Here is a 20,721-nt window from a genome sequence, read left to right on the forward strand (position 1 = left end):
GTCTCGCACCTGGCTCCTTCATTCACCTCAGGACTCGCAGCGAGCCTGGGCACTGCCTTAGGTCCCTTCACTGGACCTGGGCACCGGACTTCAAGATTCACTGTGCACCTGGGCCCTTGCTTGGTCTTCAGGGTATGCTCCCCTAGCCTTTCCCCTCCATGGGTAACCCACAAGGCAGTGGGGGCAGAGCCTTTCTGGGGCCCCAGACTCGCCCTTCACTGGGCAGGCACAGGTGTGGCATTTCCTGGAGACTGCCCTACCACAGCAGTCCCACCACACCACACCACCCAGTCCAGCAGGGTGTAGTTTTAGGTCATGCCCCAGCTATGGGGTGTTCCCCCATAGCTCCTTCCCTGTACCTCCAAGATGTTATGAGCAGCAGCTCCAGCAGGGGGGTGATGCTCTCTCTCCTCAGCTGCTTGCAGCAAACTGCTGGCTACACTGCTCAGAGCCCTGTTCTTATAACAAACAGCTGGGCCCTGATCCCAATCAGGTAATTGTGCCTGATTAGGAGTGCAGCCACCCTGCACTGTTGTTGCCCCATTACACTTCTGCCCTTCCCCTTTCCTCATCAGTTCCAGTCTCCCTTCTACTCCAACCAATGTCTAGTTTCTGTTTTCCCCTCTCCATTTCTCCCAATCTACTTTAACTACTACCTCTCCCCTTTAACTTTTTTTGTTTGTTTGTTTACTTGAGACATGCATTCACTGAAGGTTAGGTTGGAACAGACCTTGTGATCTTCTTCCTCCATGGTACCTGGGTCCAGCCTCATCCCTCAATTTTGGTGACTGGACTTGAGCCTGAACCCAGTGTGGTCTGGAGCAGTCCAGAGCTCAAACTGCAGAGACAGTTCTGCCTGGCACCTTACAGCCATGAATGCAATATGCTCTCACTAAACGCATCTAAACACTAGCAGGCACTGAGCTTTTGCAAACTGCAGTTTATAAAGACGTATAACTTGGCCAAATTCAGGTGAATTTTCATGAGGGGGGACAAAACATACCCCCAACCCCAAATCTACCTCATGCCAAAGTACATGCCTCTGCTACAAATAATGAGGGATACTGGGTATTTCAACAACAAGGTTGCTAAAATGGGGACAATGAACAGTTTTTTCCCAGCCCTGGTCTCAGAAACTGCTGAAGAGTTTCAACTGAAATTTTCCAAAAAATAGAAAACCTCAGGTAGACACCAACATGTGGAGTTTCAGTACAACGGATTGAAGTCTGGGAAAGCAAATAGGTTCTGATAATGGAAAGTGCTGAACAGCCTTACCAGCCTCTCATATAGTTATAAAATCACAATCTGCTTGCCATTCTCACCAATTTGTTTCTAGAAGCCACTGTTTTTTTGGCTTCTACCACCGTTCTTTGTACTCTCTCCTAACATGCATTGCTTTTTTCACTCTATCAAAAACTATCATGATGGCTTTTTTTCCCCCCTCACAATGCATAGGTGTAGTAGAGCTGGCCTTTGACCAATTCCATGAGACTGTGACCAAATTGATATCAATTTGCTTCAAATTTAGATTATCATTTGCAGTGAATACTATTAATTTTATTTCTTAGAGTGGTTTACTGGCAAGTGTTCAATCTCTTTTTGGACAAAAAAAATCTCATTTTGTCATCAAGCAATGTAGTAAGTTCCCAATTTTCAGTAAATAAAATTAATATATGTATGAGGTCAGTAAGGGTCATATTCACACAATAGTTAATGGATCCAAAGGCAGTCTCAACATTTATCATCCACATTATTAACAAACCATTACTGCATTGGGAAAAAGATTGCCAAGACTAGGTGGAGGACACTAAGTAACTTTCTTGGAAAATATAATCCCACGAGTAGAAATTTAAGATGAAAGAGATATTGGATCATATAATCCATCTGGTCTTCTCAGGGTTGTTGCCAAATGCATGAGTGCTGTAATCAGTCTAGTTTTGATTCACTGTGATGGGCCCTTATTTCTTTTGGAACAGTAGCCCACAGTCTAATACAAGTCCTCTAATAATAATCTACGAACTTTTTGGACACAGTGCTGCATATCCTCCCCTCAGCCATCCACCATTTTTGTCTTTTAAAGAGTTAAGGACCTGCTAAAATAAACTGAATACCAGATTTTCAAAAATTTTCGTGCATTTTAATTGTTTTGCCTCCTGATTTTGGTACTTCAGAGCTATTGTTCAGGTACATAATCATATTAATTTCAGAAAATAAACCTTTTTTATTTAATTGCTGGCAGGCAACATATCACACAGAATAAGAGTCAACGTGCTTTTCAAAGTCCAAAGTAACTGATTTGTGCAGTCACAAGTATAAATTTTACATCAGAAAGAAAATAAAATGACTCTAAGCACAAAACACAATATTATCTACGTTTTTCACTACAACATGGTAAAGATACTGGTTATGCAACTGTAGTTCAAAGAACAAAGCTAGTAAAAGCAGGTGCTCAGTGAATCTTTCTTTTCACAAAAATTTCAAGGAAAATTTCCAAGGCCAAAACACACGCTGCATAAAAGCCAAGCAGTCTGTAGAATCCATCAGCATTCACAAAGCAGGAACAATAAGTCAATGAAATGACCCTTTAAGATCTGTCTAGTTCTGTAATTGTTGTCGGTATCCAGTTGGCATTAAATAAAGTAGTCATGATCATGACCTTTGCATTTCTACAAACATTAGCCATTGTCATGAACGGGACCTCTTTGGCCTCATAATGCAGATGCTGTTAACAACCAGCAAGAACACAGCATGCTGTGTCAGTCACCAAACAAAAGAAAAATTGACATCACACACACTTCTCCCAGAAATGTATATAATTCAAAACTGAACAAGTTTCATTTTTAGGAAGTTCAAAATAAATCTATTCATATTTTCAGTGGTTCAGGTTCATTATTTAGTTTTATCTCTTTCTTTCTCTCTCTTTAGCTTTTGCTAATTAACAACCCCCACCCCCCTCAAAAACCCAAACAAACAAACAAACAAACAAACAAAAACCCACCATATGCTAGACACCAACAACTCACACAGACTTGTCAGTGAATAAACTTGCGTGAAAAAGTTTTGAGATGTTATGCAATTTTTATTTTGTTAGTTTATCTTGTTCCACAATGGTTCACACCTCCACCACACAGTTTCCATGTTAAAATTCCTTTACAAGCTGCAGCTGAGTAAATTGAGGGGCAGTTCTTGGAAACATTCAGTCTCAAAAGAATTTTAGAATGTGCAGTGCTACCATGACAGCATAGTATGGCTCTCATACCCCCTGTATGCAAACCAGCACTGCACAGTAGTCCAAGTATGAGCCCTGGTCTATCAAGCAAGAAGGGGTCAAGACCATGCTTCCCACCAAAGAGGAGGTGGCATGGGCTTATGGCAGGAGTGGGCAATTATTTTGTTGGAGGGCCGCTTAAGGAGTTTTAGTGAAATGCCGAGGGCCACGAGGGTAGCCCCGTCCCTTGATAGGTGCCCCACCCCCTGGTCACCATCTTGGGACCATAAGTCCCATCTCTTATGCCCTGACCTTGGCACCAGAAGTCTCTCCCCTCCCCTGGAAGTACTCTTTTTGGGAAGGGGGTTTGCCATCTTGGAACCAAACCCCACTCCCCCCGCGCTAATTATATACTAAAAATCAAACACAATATCATATTTTAATTTCATTTTAAAAAGATATTCTTGTCCTGATTTGTATGTGTTTGCATTGTGTATATAGAAGTGATTGCATAATAGCTCAAAATGAAGTCCTACTCTTGTATATTGCAGGAAGTGTGGAGGGGTGGGTATAGGAGCTTTTCAGGGGGGTGGGTGCAAGTGTGAGTAGCAGTGAGCAGGGCTCCCCCCAGAGGCACATGGGCTTGTGTGGAAGGGGTGTGTGCGGGGAGGGGTGTGGAGGGTGTGGGTGGGTGCTGTGTTTGTGGGGTGCGTTATTGTGTGCAAGGAAGGTGTGGTTGTGGAGTTTGCTGGGGAGGGTTGGAGGGTATGCTGGGGTGTGCATGGAAGCCCCCCCATCAGTACCCCCTGAGCTAGTCAGCACCCACCCCTGTCCCACAACAGCCCAGAACCCACACGCCCTGTGACCTCTCCCCACCACCACCAACAGCATGCAGCCCCAGCCCCAGCATGCCCTGCACCTGCTCAAGACTGACCCCAGCAGAAGTGGATCAGTCAGACACACGCACAGCCCCAACCCAGTCTACCCCATGCCTGCTCCACACCAGCCAGCCATGGTCTGTCCTGCCACTGCTTGGGCATGCAGTGGGGCTGGGGCAGCTCTGCGCTGGACTGCCTTTCTAGGCAGCCCAGGTGGCAGCAGCCACTGGCCCCAGTTAAGTCAATAAACCTTTCTTACCTTTCTACCCCCCAACCACTCTCTCAATCCCGAACCCTCTGCATGCGGCTGGGCCAGTGGCAGCCACTGGCCCCAGCCCTGTGGTACTGGCGGGGACCCGCGTGAAGCCTCTATCCACCCTGCACCTGCTGCAGACTCGCCTGCTCCCGCTGAACAGCTGTAGCAGCAGCACTGGCAGGACAGAAGTGTGCTTGGCATGGGGGAAAAGCGCCCTGCCCCTCACCACTGCCCAGCACTTCGTGCAGCAGCTGCTGGGAGCCCACGCTGGGATGCCCAACATCTCCTCTGCACTGACCCTGCTACCCCCCTGGGCAGCCTGGAGGTGGCGGTGACAGCAGCGGAGATACAAGACAGCCCAGCGTAGGCTCCCAGCAAATACTACAGGAAGCACTGGGCAGTGGTGAGGGGGAGGGGCCACTTTTCCCTCCTGCCGAGCACACTTCTGCCCACCAGAGCTGGTGCTGCTGCAGCTGTTCAGCAGTAAGAGAGTTTGCAGTAAGAGTGGGTCAGCGCTGCGCACGGGTCCCTGCCAGTACCATGGGACTGGGACCAGCAGTGCTAGAAAGGTAGTCTGCTGCGGAGCCACCCCAGCCTTGCTGCATGCCCAGGGGGTGACAGGATGTGTCACGGCAGAATGATGCCCAGCCCAGGCAGGACCTAATGACTCGCCATGAGCCAGACAAAGACCCTCCGTGGGTCTGATCCAGCCTGTGGGCCATATTTTGCCCAGCCTGACTTATGGAGTTTATTGCCCAAGAGCCCTCCTACTTGTGCAAAGCCAGGAAAGGAACAGTCTGATTACAATTCCTAACTCAACTTAGACCAAGTTCAGTGAAAAACTAGGCTAAGTGAATAATCATGACATATAGCAAACCTTTTGGTGAGCCTAGGCTGAGATTTCTAACATTCATTTATTTATGTATATGGTGCCTTTGATCCCAAGAGCAGGGCATTTTTTATCTGGTATGGGGTTCCATTATGAAAACTTTCAGAGAAGCACTGAAAATAATATCAAATCTTTCATTCTCCCCTGGATGCAAAATAAATATAAAAGTTTTAAAATGTTGCTTTTCCCTCAGTTTATTCAACATGCCAACACTAATTAGAGAAAAACTTCAGCAAAGATAATATTCACAGTATATATTTTAGCCTGTCATTCAAGTCATGAAATTCTTATTTTTCTGAGGCGAGAAATGATGTGTCTTACGAGTTTTCAGCAATTTGAAAATGAACTTCCCTTTGCATAGGCATCTAATCATCTACATATCTTGTTATCTACTGACCAAATCAAAGGAGCTACCACACTTAAGCAACAGCTGAGTGCACAGTACATTAAAATGATACTACTTTTTGTTGAACTCTAGCGAAGATCAATGAAATTAAACACCTCCTCCGGCAATTGTCGGGAGCAGTTTGGCCATTAATGTCATGTCAGCTGGTGACCCAACTGACCTACATTAAACCCAGGCTAAAAAGGGCAATGCTATCTTTCTTTTACTTCTTTGAGAATGATGTTCAGAAAAGATAAGGACAGCTCCCCAAACCTTCATTATTCTTAGTGTTTATTACCTGCTATGAACCAAAGCTTTCTGAATGTACATCTACTATCATGTAAGACAACAAGCAGTGCCCACGTAGTTCATTCAGTAGTATTCTTTTGGGGATGCATAAACTAACAGATGGGATCTCCACTTGAAGGTTCCATTACTGCATAGAATACATCACATTAATGGGCACTGATGAACAAAGTGTATATGTAGCGATACATACAACACAACATGTACAGCAATATATATCGTGTGTATGTGTCTGTGTTTCAAAAGGATGCAACCTTCAAGTGGAGGTCCCATCTGTTAGTTTATGCATCTCCAAAGGAATACTACCTAATGAACTACTTGGGCACTGCTTGTTGTCTAATATGATAGTAGATGTACATTCAGAAAGCTTTGGTTCATAGCGGGTAATAAACACTAAGAATGATGAAGGCTCTAATGAGAGACATTAAGAAGAAAGAGACTCACACACACACTCACTGTAAAGTATTATTATATATAAAATGGCTATTCTGAATCTAATATAAAAAAGTTCAAAAATGGCTTGTAATGTTAAGGGTCATGCCACTGGTCACTCAAAAGATTGAAATTTCAATAGGTCTTGGATTTGGCCTATAGCCTCTCCATCCAGATTTAATGATCCTCATATAAGTAATGTGAGCAAATAGTACAGTCAAACTTCATTGATATATTCCCAAGAATGTTAGTACTTCACAAGGATCCAAGTAATTTACATTGGAAAAAAACTTATTCCCTAAGTAGCTCCATTTAAAAAAAATACTCTCCATGTTATTGCTATCCAGATAGGAGTGCTATAGAACCAATGCATTCACTTCACACTTAGGATCCCTCTAAATGCACAGGTAAAGGCACAATGGGAACTAATGTACGATCCACATAATCGCACCTCCTGTCATGCCACATGTGCATGGCAAGACGCACCATGGTGGGATTATGCAGGGCTTGCAGCGGCAGCAGCAGGGAGAAAACTGTCATTGCTGCAAGCCCCATGGAGGTGCTGGGCTTGCAGAAATGGCAGCACTGCCCCCCACTGTGAGCCCTGTAACCCACTGGCATGGGACACAGGGAAATGCTGCTGGTGCTGAGAACCCCACTGCCGCTGCTGCAAACCTCACAGCAGCACAGGCTGCGGGGCTCACAGCAGGGGCAGCACAAGGGAATGCTGCTGCAAGCCCCACACCTCACAAGTCTCGCAGCAACGCAGCATTCTTCCCACTTCACCCCTGTGGCTGGGAGTTTCTCAGTCGATAGGGTTCCTGGACAGAGGAAAGCGCTTGGTCACAGGTTCAATGCATGCCTTGATTAGAACAAGCTACAAAGTTATTGCATATTTTTTGTGGAATAACTTTGTAACTTATTGCTTGTTTTATCATGCCATTACTTGGCTGAACATGTACTTGGGTCACAACTTACAGTTTGATTATCTGGTTAAACATGACTTAAATGTAACGTGTAGAGGGGCCTAATTCTATGACACTCTCAAATATACTCCATAAACAAATCAAGGATCAAGTAATGACGTGGTCCCAGTAGGAACACATCCAGCATTCCTTGGTCCGAGGGCAAATATTTTTCCTCTCGCTATAAATTAAAATTACATTTCATATAATAAATTCATGACTAAAGTACAGAGTATGTACGTACCGTCAGACTGGAAGACTTGTATTTAAATCACTGCTTGTCCTTTTGGCTGGGAATGAAATTAAGGCAGTAGTCGTCGTATGGCATGAGGAGGGAGGAGTGAAAGTAACTTTATACTGTAACTACAAACTCCTGTGATCAACTGACTAGTTTTGATGGGAGTCCTAAATCACACCCCCTAAGCTGGCAAAACTGTCCCCGTTACCTGGAGCTTCAAAGAGATATAGCAGGGAAAATGTTGTGGCTGTCCAACAGTATTCTCAACCTCCTGCTCCTCCCGGTAACAAGTGGGTATCCCGGGGCTTGTCTGATTGTTGGCCTACCCACTCATATCAGGGCTAAGTGCCCACCTACCTAACCTGCCATGCCTTTGATGACATTAAATTAGAAGAGGATAGCAAGGCAGGAGCCTTCCCATTTACTTGCCTTGATGCGAAAGGCCTATAAACAGCTCCAAACTTCCCCTGATACCATGTGCCATGCCTTGGTATTGGCATTCATGGCCTAAGACCTGGTCTTAGCTTCTTTGGTCTAATACTCAGCCTATAAACCCATGCCCTCACACTGGCATCTGCACTCCAGTGCCTCACGTTGCGACTCTCACTCAGTCAATACCTTCACATTGGGCTCTCACTGGGCTCAGCACACCTACTGGCTGGGAAGTGACCCTCTCAGCAGCACAGAAGCAGAAAGGGATCTTGGAGTCATAGTGGACTCCAAGATGAACATGAGTCGTCAGTATGACAAAATCATCAGCAAAGGTAACCGCACTTCATCTTGCATCAGCAGATGCATGACAAATAGATCCAAGGAGGCGATACTTGGACAGCAAAGTGTTAGTCAGACCACAGTTGGAGTACTGCGTCCAGTTTTGGGTGCTGCACTTCAAGAAGTATATTGATAGACTTGAGAGAGTCCAGAGGAGAGCCCACTCATATGGTTAGGGGCTTATAGGACAAGCCCTATGAGGAGAGGCTGAGGGACCTGGATCTCTTCAGCCTCCCCAAGAGAAGGCTTAGAGGTGATCTTGTGGCCACCTACAAATTCAATAGCGGGACACAGCAAGGGATCGGAGATGCTCTGTTCACCAGAGCACCTCTTGGGGTAACAAGGAACAATGGTCACAAACTGACAGAGATCAGGAAAAACTTCTTCATGGTAAGGGTGGCCAAATTTGGAATGGGCTTCCAAGGGAGGTGGTGCTCTCCCTTACCTTGGGGGTCTTTAAGAGAAGGCTAGATAGGCATCTGGCTGGGGTCATCTGACCCCAGCACTCTTTCCTGTCCAGTGCAGCGGGTCAGACTCGATGATCTGTTGAGGTCCCTTCTGACCCTAGCATGTATAAATCAATGAATCTATCAATTGGGGCTCCCAGCCCCTCCCTTTTCCCTGAGCTCCCTGCCAGCTTGGGAGCCTCTTGGTCCCCTCACACCACACACTGGGCCTCAATCCCCTGCCTCAATCCCCTTAATCCCCTTGACCCAGGAGTTTCACACTTGGCTCCCTCATAGGCTTAAGGCTCCACCCCCTGGAGTCTCGCACCTGGCTCCTTCATTCACCTCAGGACTCGCAGCGAGCCTGGGCACTGCCTTAGGTCCCTTCACTGGACCTGGGCACCGGACTTCAAGATTCACTGTGCACCTGGGCCCTTGCTTGGTCTTCAGGGTGTGCTCCCCTAGCCTTTCCCCTCCATGGGTAACCCGCAAAGCAGTGGGGGCAGAGCCTTTCTGGGGCCCCAGACTCGCCCTTCACTGGGCAGGCACAGGTGTGGCATTTCCTGGAGACTGCCCTACCACAGCAGTCCCACCACACCACACCACCCAGTCCAGCAGGGTGTAGTTTTAGGTCATGCCCCAGGACCAGGAGTCTCCACCTTCCCCATATCTCCTTCCCTGTACCTCCAAGATGTTATAAGCAGCAGCTCCAGCCGGGTGATGCTCTCTCCTTGGCTGCTTACAACGAACTGCTGGCTACCCCTCTCAGAGCCCTGTTCTTATAACAAACAGCTGGGCTCTGATCCCAATCAAGTAATTGTGTCCGATTGGGAGTGCAGCCACCTACAAGCTGCTTGGCTGTTTACTCATGCCCCTTTGAATAACAGAGCACACCCTTCGCCTGTTGCAGGCAACAAGGCCCAGGAGCACTCCTGTCCCCTCTTCCCAGTGCAAGACCCCCCAGGGCTGCCTAGCACGTACTGCTGGAGCCCAGCATCAGTGGCAGCTGGCAAGATGCACCGGGCAACCTGGATGGCTTGCACTGAACAGCGGGGGTGGGAGCGCTCCATCGGGGAAGGGGATGGGCCCCTCAAAGCCAGGTCCTTCCTTCTGCAGAGCAGGGCCACTCCTGATTGGCTGTTGGGACACATGCCCCTGGGCCCTTGCTTTCACTGTGGGCCCTCCCCCATGCCCAGCCCTGGATTTCAGGGTTGCCATGGCACACCTAGCAGCCAGACCAGCTGTGGTGGGTTAGGGTATGCTATTGTGGCCCCCTCTGGGGCTCTCCTAGAGGCCAATAGCTGGGCACAGTGGGGTGGAGGGGGGCCACAGTGGCAGTGGGGAGTTGGGGATGTGTGCCTTGCAGCCAAGTAGGGATGGCCCTCAGCATTCTCCAGCACACTGGGAGGCATGCAAGAGTGCCTCACATCTTGTCGCCATGGCCAGTACAGGCATTTCCATGCCCCCACACTGAAGGCAGGACATGAGTGAGCTTAGAGAAACCCACATATATTGGATTCTGCCTCAGGCTTTTTGAAGGTCTGTACTTAGCCTTATACTTGCAAGTTGTCCTTGTTAATGTTAGCAGTTCCACAACTTGACTGTTCAGTCATACAAGTCTTACTCATATAGATAGTGTCATTAATACATGCATTTTGACTGATCTAAACTCAGAAATAGATATACTGTAAAGAGAAAGTGCCTTTTCCCAACTATGTTTCACACAGTTATTTCTATAAAGATGAAACACATGTCTAAAATCTGCATTGTTAACATCTCCCTGCTAGCTTATTTCCCCAATGAATAAACACTGGTGCAAGGACACTTGAATTTTGTGGGCAAGGTCATTTAGGAAATTTGACAGGTGAAGATTTTAATTTTCAGAGTGTTTTTTTAATTAAAGATAGTGATCTGTATTGTTTGCACAACTACATACATTGAAAAAGCACACTTATAATTAATGTGTTAAAAAGAATGTCGACAAAACAGCCAAATTTGCTCTTTAACAGATGGAGCACTCACAGGATTCATGCTGAGAAGTGTTTGTAAACAAGCAGGAAGTGTAGCAAGTTTTGTTTGACTGGAATAGCAGCATACATCCATATTAAAAACAAAAAAACACCCAATTGTGCAATTATTTGGAATAGTACACTGAATGTTTTTGCTGAAAGAGATCAAAATTACATATTCAGGCAATAATAAATAGGATCCAAATAAACAGTAGAGTAAAATGATTCGGTGGACAGCCAAGCTACATAATAAAAGCCAAAAGTAATTCCAGACTTGCCATTAGAATCCAACAAATGCAACTACTACCCAAGGCTACAGCCACTTCCAGGTTAGTATCTAGACATTTTTTGTGAGCAGTCCTGTTCTGCCTATTGCATGGGTGTTGCATGCTCCACTACTGGAAAAAGGGGAAAGAAAGTAAAAAAAGAACCCTATGACTAAACATTTGAAAAGAAGTATTCAAACTTCTTCCAATGTAGTTTTGAAACCTTTGAAAAACACATTACAACCAACTTGAAAAAAATACTCTACACTAATGCACCCATCAGGGAAACAGGTTTCTTTTGAAAACATTTGAGTAATGTGTGTGCTGGGTTTCTCCCAAACCACATTATTTATCATGAGAAAAGGAGGCAAAGTTCACATAATGCCCATGCTGGTAGATTTTCATAACTTAGCATAACTGAATTAATGTACTTCATCTGGTTAAAATGTTGGATACTTATAATAATATGCCTTTTAGAAAGCAAGATGCATCTAAGCCTCCATTTTTTATTTCCTTAATGTAGGTATGTTTTTAGAAATAATTCAAATTTGAAAATAAACTGTGAATCTGTGATGGATTACCAGAGAGAGCACATTAGACATATGACGCATCCAGATGAGTGTGGCCATGTGGTATGTGGCGCTGCAAACATGTTTGCAGCGCTATATACTGCTCAGTTCAGCATTCTCCTTGCTACAAGGGCACACTGCCCAAACATGCGCTGCTCAGGGTTTTTTTTCCTGCAGTTTTTGACCGTGGATATGGAAGGGTCAAAATAAACCACCCCCCCCCCCCAAAAAAAAACAACAAAAAAAGCCCACCATCGAAAAAAAATGGAGCAGCGCATGATTGCGCAGCATGCACTGCTGAAAAGCAGAGCCAGGCCACCCAGAGCTAAGCTGTGACTGCTGGCCAGGCTCTGTAGCCCCCAGGCCCCACAGCCTTCCCTACCACCCCTGGGATAACTTGCTATGCACCAAAGCGCGCATGGCACAGACATTCCCTGGAGACAAGTAGCTGCAATGCAAGGTCCACCGCTACTACTTGTCCCCAGGGAACCAAATATCCATGCATGTCTGGATGTGTCCATTGGTGATATTCCTCTACAGTCAAAAATGTTAATTATGAACACATTGAATGGTAAAAGAACAACATCTCTCTACCAAGACAGCTGTAGCTTCCTCTTGTTGTAAAACTGCACCATTATACCAACCCCTTAATTAAAAAAACACAACCGAAAATCAAAACATACAAAACTTCCTTTTAACGGTTTGTTTTAGGGTAAATTTGTTCCAGGAAATATCAAGCCACCCAGTTCCTTATTTCTGTATTTCTATGGACAGAAATAATTTTAAATTCTAATACCATATTTCTCACATATAACACCTCCCCTCCAATAAGATACTTACCCTGTTTTTGAAAAGTAGAATGAAGAGAAAAAGATATTGGTAAGTACAGTATTTTTCCAAGACAAAAATAAAGGCAGCTGCAGTATGATAGGGAGAAAGGGCATTGTGGTTGCTCTGTTAAACCCCGAGCTGTATGCTGCTGCTGGCTCTCCCAAACAGCTTAACCCATCTTCTCTTCTTGATCTGAGCTGGGTGGGCAGGCAACAGTGTCTGACAGGTCAGCTGAAGGTCTGATCCTAACTTTTGCCCTGGCATCCAGGGCTCAGCTCTGCTTATAGTGGAGCCAAGCCAGTAACCACTTCTGTAACTCAAGCTTCTGCTAGGGGAAAAAGGCTCCTACTGTCTACACCTACTAGCTATAGACACTGTGCTGCCCTCTGTCCATTAAGTGCAGTGTAACTTCCCCCCACCCAGCAGAGGCTCATTTTGCAAAAGCTATTATTACCATGTTTCCTTGCTTAAGATGTGCACTTCAATTTCAAGGAGCTAATTTTTTTTTTGTGTGTGGAAAAGGTGCATACACTGTAGTACAAGAGAAAATATAGCAGTCATTGAGTCTTCAAATAGCAGTTGCAAAAAATAGAACCTGCTAAAAGTAATCTTGTAGGGTGATGTGGGAGAGTAGGAAATAACAAGCTTCTTATGATGCCACATGTGTCTACATAAAAACAAACAAATCATTACATTTAATCTATTAATATTTTGTCCAATAAACATGATGGAATATCTTGTCTCAAAGATGACGACTCTTTTTAGAATACCCATCTAGACGAACCTAATCCTTCAATTCACCTGTGACTTCACTCCATAGGAAAGTCTTAGAAGTTACACTGTAAACAGGAAGTGTTTAAATTTTGAAACTGTGAAAATAAAATATCTATTTTTTCCCCTTTCTCCATCCTGCTTGAAATACATTCCAGACTATTAGCGTTGCCCAGCAATAAGGCAACACTGTAATTCAAGAAGAAACTGCAGGAGTCTAGGTCCAACATGTTTACAGAAACCTATAGAAGGCTATTATAACAAATGTGAATGTCAGAAGTTCTAGTTAGGATTTACTCACTAGTTTTAAATGACAAGGAAGAGGCACAAAAGGGACTTTTAAGAAAAAGTTGTAAATGAAACTGCCTTCAGAATTGCCATCCAAACTGTGGCATTTATTTTTTTCTAAAGGAATTTTGCCATCAACTTCATCAGGACTAAATTTTTGCTGAGGGTGGCTACAGAATAGTCATTAAATTTATGGTAGTACATGTTCAGATTTCTCTCATCATTTATTGGGATTAGATATTTTATTTGAATTACATATGCTTCCATACCAATCTCTCATGTTATGCCCATTCAGAGGTTTGTCTTTCTAGAGAACTGAGGCCTGATCCTGATCCATTTAACTTTTTAGAAGGGTTGCTATGAACTTCATACTGACAAAAAGTGGGCCCCAATGATCCTTTCTCTTCTTTATTTAGGTTGCAAGGTCTTAAAGTTAAGGTTCTTCTCTTATGCATGTTTGAACAGTGACTATAGTTCCAGTCATGGCACCACTAAATTAGGAATAAATAATGTGACGTTGTGATCTTTTCATATAGCTCAAAGTATGATTTTTTGATAACTGGATACATCAGAATTAAGGATAATGGCTACAAATTCTCATTTACTGATCTGTTTACTTTTTCCATATCAAAAGAGAAGCCCCAAAAGACCTATTACTAGAGAAATTTCCCCAGAGAAGACATTGTGGAAAATAGCATCAAAACTGCCTTCTGAGGACACCTCTGCCATCCCTTCACGTAGTATGCATAAGAGAGCATCAGTTGGCAGGTCAGAGCATACAAGACTGCAGCAGTTCAGGCTATGCTGTGACCAGTAATTTAGGCAGGACCCCCAAGGCTTAAAGTCACATTTTCTCTTCTCCCTGCGCATATTTCATGCCAACATCTAAATAGGCACAGCACAGAATCTTAGCCAACATTAATTGTTATCTCAAAAAAAAAAAAAATCCTTGAAGCAGTTTTATAACAGAGATAAACTCTCAATTTCCCTTCCTACAATTAATTTCAGAAGGTGTAATTTCTATAAATAGCAGTTCCTTTTTCAAAGAGGTCCAGTGTATGCATACACACACACACGGGACTTTTTTTTTTTTTTTTTTTTTTTTTTTTTTAACTAGATCACCATTTTCCATGCAAACTGGATTTTCTCATGGTTCACCTTATGTCATTGGCTTAACTTATGTTCATTAATTTAATTTAATAGAAATTAGTTTTGCTCTGCTGCAAGGCAGCTTTTTCTGACAGATGTTATCTCATTGATTTGTGATATTTTAGTTTTCCATCCATTGAATGTAAAAGTATCTGCCTCCATTGTACAATGTTGACCTGTGTACCACAGATGGAACTGGAAACACCTGCTGAAGTTAAGATTTGAAAACCAGTTTCTGGCTCCTAATACCAGATGCTCCTTCATTTTTTCTGTAGAACTTAGCCTTATGTATGTTGTCTGCCTAATGAGGGATTCTTTTGTAGTGTCCAATCACTGCTAAACTAGGAATTAAAATACATTCTACTTTTTAAGGCACCTGTTGATTTTTAAAAATTGATAGGAGCTGCAGCACAACTGTACAATGTATGAAAATTGGTTTTGACAAGGATCAGAGGAATTGTGACATTTTTGGCTACATTTACAGAATACAAAAATCCCTCGAGATCCTTGTGGATTCTGGGGTCACAACTGTTTATTAGGGCCACTCATTCAGAATCCTACACCTCCACCACAGCTCCAGTATGTCCTGTTTAGCATCCTAACACTGGTACAGACTTTTCCCTGCATACAGCCACTTCTTGCCTCTTCTCCTTGTCCTCTCTGGGATTACCCTGAAAGAAAGCGAGAGCCTGCAGGAAAGATAATATAGCTCCAAACTGTATTAACTTTCAAGGATTATCTCCAGAGTTGATGCAAGGGGGATTTGCATCACTTCTTCACATACCAGTTCATGTGGAATCCTGCAGATCTGGAGTCATGAAAACACCTCAGTGATTGCTCTTTGGGATAAGAAATTTACAAAGTTGCCCCAGTAAAACTTACATCTGTTACATGCTAAACACTGGTACCTTTGGATCTTAAAATCTCCTCAGAGCAGAACAAACAGAGATTTCTCCCCATCCCCTTTCTTCTTTACAAGACAGATTTTCCTTTTTAAAACTTTATTAACTATTGTCACCATTTTAGGAAAAGGTCAAAGTCAAGAAACAAAGGTTAAGATTCCACCAATGTTCATTCTGCAGCATAGACCATGGCAGTATTTTCTCTTCTTGTGTTTTGATTAACTCTATACCTTATTTCTGTTTATATCAGACATTATATAAAACTAGGAAAAAAGAAAAATGCAAGCGCCACCAATTTAGCACTGTTTCCAGAACCTTACAGAAATATCTGTATTTCCTACCTTTCTCTTTTAACATGATGTTTTGTATTTAAATACAGACCTTAAATTTGTTCATATTCCACTGTCACTGGGTGCCTGATAAATGTATAAATTCATTAAGAATCTGACTTAACCAAATTAAAGACTATAGATTCGGAGAGAATCAGAAAATCCATCCTAAGTGGATCATATTTCTTCATCTGCAAGCATTTTGTTCCATAATCATGATTTGTGCAACTTGTTGGGCGAGCACTTTCTCCATCCATGATTACAGAAGGTAATTCAAACTATGTTCTGCATTCTACCTTATTTTAATGTCAAGCACCCGGCATACCCAACTAATCTGGGATCATCTGCTCTACAGTCACAATTCTTGCTAGCTAACTTAATAAACCTCATCAATTCCAAGAATGAGGTGGGCATCAACAACTTGATGCAGCTTAACTTGACGTAACTGCAAAAATGAACAAGGAGAACCTGTGGTCAGCTCAGTTTCTGAAACTATCAAAATATGGTGGTGACCAGGGTTTGTTCTGGTCTATGCTTCTAATTAAACCATGCCCAGCACCAGTTCACCAGGGGACAATTCTCATAAATTTACACTATCTTTAACAGAAGAAAAGTGAAATCATAGCCCCACTGGAGCCAACTGGAGTTTTGCTCTCAACTTCAATGGAACCAAGAACTGACTTCACTAAGTTTGAAGAAATGTTTTTAAATAATATGACAAGTGTTCAGGGGAAAACTTAATAATGGGATTTTATGCGATGTATTTATTAGCTGCACAATTGGTGATGAACTCAGGGAGTGTACATATAGATACTATGTTGCAAAACTCAGGGGGATTCAAGGAATTAATCAATCAGTCTAATAAGTGATCATGGAAAAGGCTCAAAATTTAAGCAATTTATTAACTTTAGAGAGATGACTTGGAAACCACAATAGCTTCTACATTTCCCCAAACTCTTTGCTTCCAAATTGACAGCATCTTTCTAGCTCCCAAAGCCAAGTAGCTCTGGAGCATGTAGCTGCTGCCTCATGATCTTATAAACTGCACCAACCAAACATCTATAAAATTCTATAGATACATGCTTGAACAAAAATGTATTATAAAGGAAAGAAATACTATGTGCTAATTTTAACTTGTATCTTAATTTACATGGGGAAGGAAGGAGAGAAGGCTGAGTATAAATTCAAATTTTAGATTTTGTATTCCTTGACTTGAATATAAGCTTCATATATCTAGTATCTGAACTTCCAGCAGCTCTTCCCAGACATTCCCTTACTAAGTTTTACAGTTCACCTTCAAAGAAGACCAGTATTATGTATATTTTACAAAAGGAAAGCAAAGGCACAGAAACTTTAAATGACTTGCACTAGGTGAAACCACAAGGCATAGCAGACATGAGTTCAAAAGAACTCCAGTTACTTCCAACAGCTGGAGTGTCTCAAAAGGAGTAAAAAATTATACCAGTTTCTGAAACAGTAGGTTTAACTTTGGTTGTGCAAGTACTCTTGTATGTTTTTTAAAGCTGTTTGAGGTCCAGCAGAAACCAAATCAATAAAAGGTTTTCTGCTTGGAGCTATTCTAACAAGTCTGACTGCTTTCTCCACAACCCAATATTCAACCGCTTCTAACAGATGGGAGTAAGCATGTTTCTGCTTGAAATCACTGCTTTCCAAACAGCACCTATAGCTTTTAGGCTACAGCAGGGTTCTGGACTGATTTAAAAATAAACCAGTGTAAAAAAAAAAAAAAAACAACCCAAAAAACAAAACAAAACAAAACAAAAATCAGGAAAAGTGGTTACATTTTTACTTAGAAGTATTGCACCACAGAGATATTTATACAGTTTAATGTGATTTTTAAGATGAAAATAACTGTTTAATTTCATAATAGAGATTAATCTAAAAAGAAACAATTCAGATACAGATTTGGACTCAAATTTTCCCCAAACATTTGGTGCTCTGTTTCTCCATGAAACAAATGCATGCTTTCCTCCCATGTTAGGGACACAGTACATTTTAACTATAATAAGCAACAGCAATCACCACGAGTTACAAATTGCTAAAATCCTCTTAACACAAATGTTTCTTCCATTAACATCATGAACATAAGATACTTCCATCAAACTTCATGTTTCTTTACAGAAGTTGACTACATTACTAAATACAGCAAATTCCATGTTGTTATATCCAAAGTCTTCCATGAAAATTGAAAGGAAAATATACATTCCATAGGAATTACCTAACAAGTATGTTCTTAGTAAACCACATCTTCAATGTCGAATTCAAAATGTTTAAAATTATTACTTTCTCATTCTATCCCATCCAATACAGTATGAAAAAAAATGGACCCACGCTCTAAAAAGTATACACTGAAGTTAAAAAGGAAAAAAAGAAAAGAAAAAGAAAAAGAAAGAAGAAGGGGGGTGGAGGAGTAATTGATTCATTACGTCTATTTCCACTATATTCCTTTTTGTATTTTTTAGTCCTCATTTCAAAAGGCATTGTTTGAATTGCCCTAATCTGCAAACAGCAACAATAGGTGTAGCAAATACTTGACAATGAAGATGTAAAGCCTCTAAAAACCTGTTACCTTAGTAACCAGGAGAATGTAGGAGAATAAGAATACACAGACTGTCAGGACACCATTTCAGATTCCACAGGGTTTGGGTTGAAATACAGTCAGCTTTCATCAGCTTTTTGTTTTTCCCAGTAGGTCCTTGGACTTTGAAACAAAACCTGAATGGCAGCTATGAGCAATTCCAGCCTCACTCCTGATTAGCCATGCCAAACAGAACAGCTCTCTCCAGTGTAAACTTCCCAAACATCTGCACTCAACAAGTTTGATAAATGAACAAAATTTACATTCCTGAACCCCAATTTATATAATCAAAATACAGTGACCCTAAGTGTGGAGTAAACTCTGCTGAACTCAAATGTGTTCCGTGCACAGGTTCTCTCTAAATTAATTTACTAGAGGAAAAAGCCAGCATACCCCTACAAGAATTTTTTCACCCAAGGAATGGTATTCACTGGCTCTTCTGTACTTGTAGGGTTAACATTTCCAGTTCCAAAAAAGAGGACACCTGTTGGGGGGACACCTCACTTCCAACTCACAGTCCCCTGGCCTTGCCAGTGCCTCTCATTCCCAACCAACAGTCCCTTGTTCCCCCCGGCCCCTGCTGGTGCCACTCACTCCCAACTCGCAGCCCCCTGCTCCCCCCAGCCCTGCTGGAGGGAGCCCCCAGCTACCCCCATCCGGACTGAGCTGGAGCAGAGACCCAGACATTGGTTCCTATTTCACAAAACCATCCAGACAGAGATCAAAAGGAGGACATGTCTGGGAAAACCTGGGCATATGGTAACCCTAGTACTTCACTTCATAAAATATTAATTAATTAAACTTTCAGTAATGACTTATTCTAATTTTACAGATGGAGAAACTGAACCAACTAATTAAGAGGATCTGTCAGATTTGTGGCAAACACTAGAACAGTGAAGAGAGCTTCCTATTGCCCATAGCCTACCAACAAAACCATCCTTCCTTTTCTTGACAAAGAAATTGGGAAAGCATATTTTAAAAAAAACAGCAGAAAACAAGTTAAAACAAGTAAATGAGTTATACTAGATTCAGTTCCAAAACTCAGGCCACCTTCTTGAATTTTGTGTGTGCATGCAGAAATTACCTAAGGCAGTATATGTGTGCAATTACAAAAGAGGCATGTACAAGGAATTCACCATTTCAAAATATCAGCCAACTCACCCACACTAGGAATGCTATAAGCATGGTAGATTTGCACCTTATAGACTAATTTAGAGATGTATTACTTAATTTTTTCATGCCTCTGAGCTCACTTTGATATCAGATACTGCGGAAGGATCTACACAAAGCAGTGCATCAACTGGTATAGTCATATATGCACAATCAACTACACGTACACGCTCACATGCTCCCATGGCAAACCAAAGCGATTATCCTTTCAGATCAATTTTGGACATAGAAAATTGATTTAAAAACCATAAAAACGAAATCTAGCAATAGTTCTGGGGGGAAAGGAGACAAGTGAGAAGAAAGAGTTACTTTATGAAACCCTTATTTTGATTCTGGGGTACAAGGTGTGCAAGGTGAAAAATCCCTGATGTTTAGGAGTAGTGGGGCAGCAATGAAGGCAGATGTTGACCTTACTCCTCCCTTTGCTTTCTGTAAAAATTAACTGTGAGGACTTTTCACTTGAAATGCTTTACCATAACAAGATACTGTTGGTACCAATTTGAACTTGGGCCAGATTCTCCACTTATTTGCAACCTTCTGCAGTTATTATATATCCATTTTACACAGGTATACATATTACAAAATAAGTCACTGGTGCCTACTCAGCAGAAGCAGCATATAAAACCCATTTTACACTCTGTAGATCCTCTTCTGATGCCATTTAAACTAGTTAAACCTGATTTCAACAAAATTATTCCTAATCTATGCCATCAGGTTCATTTCGACCAGGTTTCAAGGTGAAGAACTGCAGATAAAATTTTATCAAACTAATCTAAACTTTGTAGGATCTGGGAGAAGTCGTCATTTTAAACTATCTCGAAGTAAATTAAATGCGTCAGAAGTTCCAAGTAATCTTTTATTCACACATGTTTATGGGACTCCCTTACTTATAACTATAAAACATTTCTGAAGAAGTGTATCATTAAGATAGCCAGAACTGACCTGAAAGTACATTGCTGAACTCCTGCATATAGTGGATGGAGCATGCAATATCTAGCCATGTACTAAATAAATCAGGACTATTCAGACCTCTTGTATTTCAGACACTGGCTTGAGATTTTGGA

At 42.3% G+C, this 20,721-nt stretch overlaps 1 protein-coding gene across 9 annotated transcripts in view; it reads right to left on the bottom strand.

Annotated features, from left to right (window-relative positions):
- GREB1L (GREB1 like retinoic acid receptor coactivator) overlaps positions 1-20,721 on the bottom strand; it is a 216,134-nt gene that overhangs the window by 169,006 nt on the left and 26,407 nt on the right. Inside the window, exon 1 of one of the 9 annotated variants that reach the window (XM_019490417.2) lies at positions 18,479-18,552. The exons of the other annotated variants lie outside the window; for them this stretch is intronic. The gene's annotated coding sequence lies outside the window, so the exon portion shown is untranslated. Of the gene's footprint in view, positions 1-18,478; positions 18,553-20,721 lie in introns of those variants that run through there. 9 annotated transcript variants of the gene reach the window in all.

The sequence above is a fragment of the Alligator mississippiensis genome, chromosome 3 (assembly GCF_030867095.1).
Source record: "Alligator mississippiensis isolate rAllMis1 chromosome 3, rAllMis1, whole genome shotgun sequence".
Classification (NCBI taxonomy): Eukaryota; Metazoa; Chordata; order Crocodylia; family Alligatoridae; genus Alligator; species Alligator mississippiensis.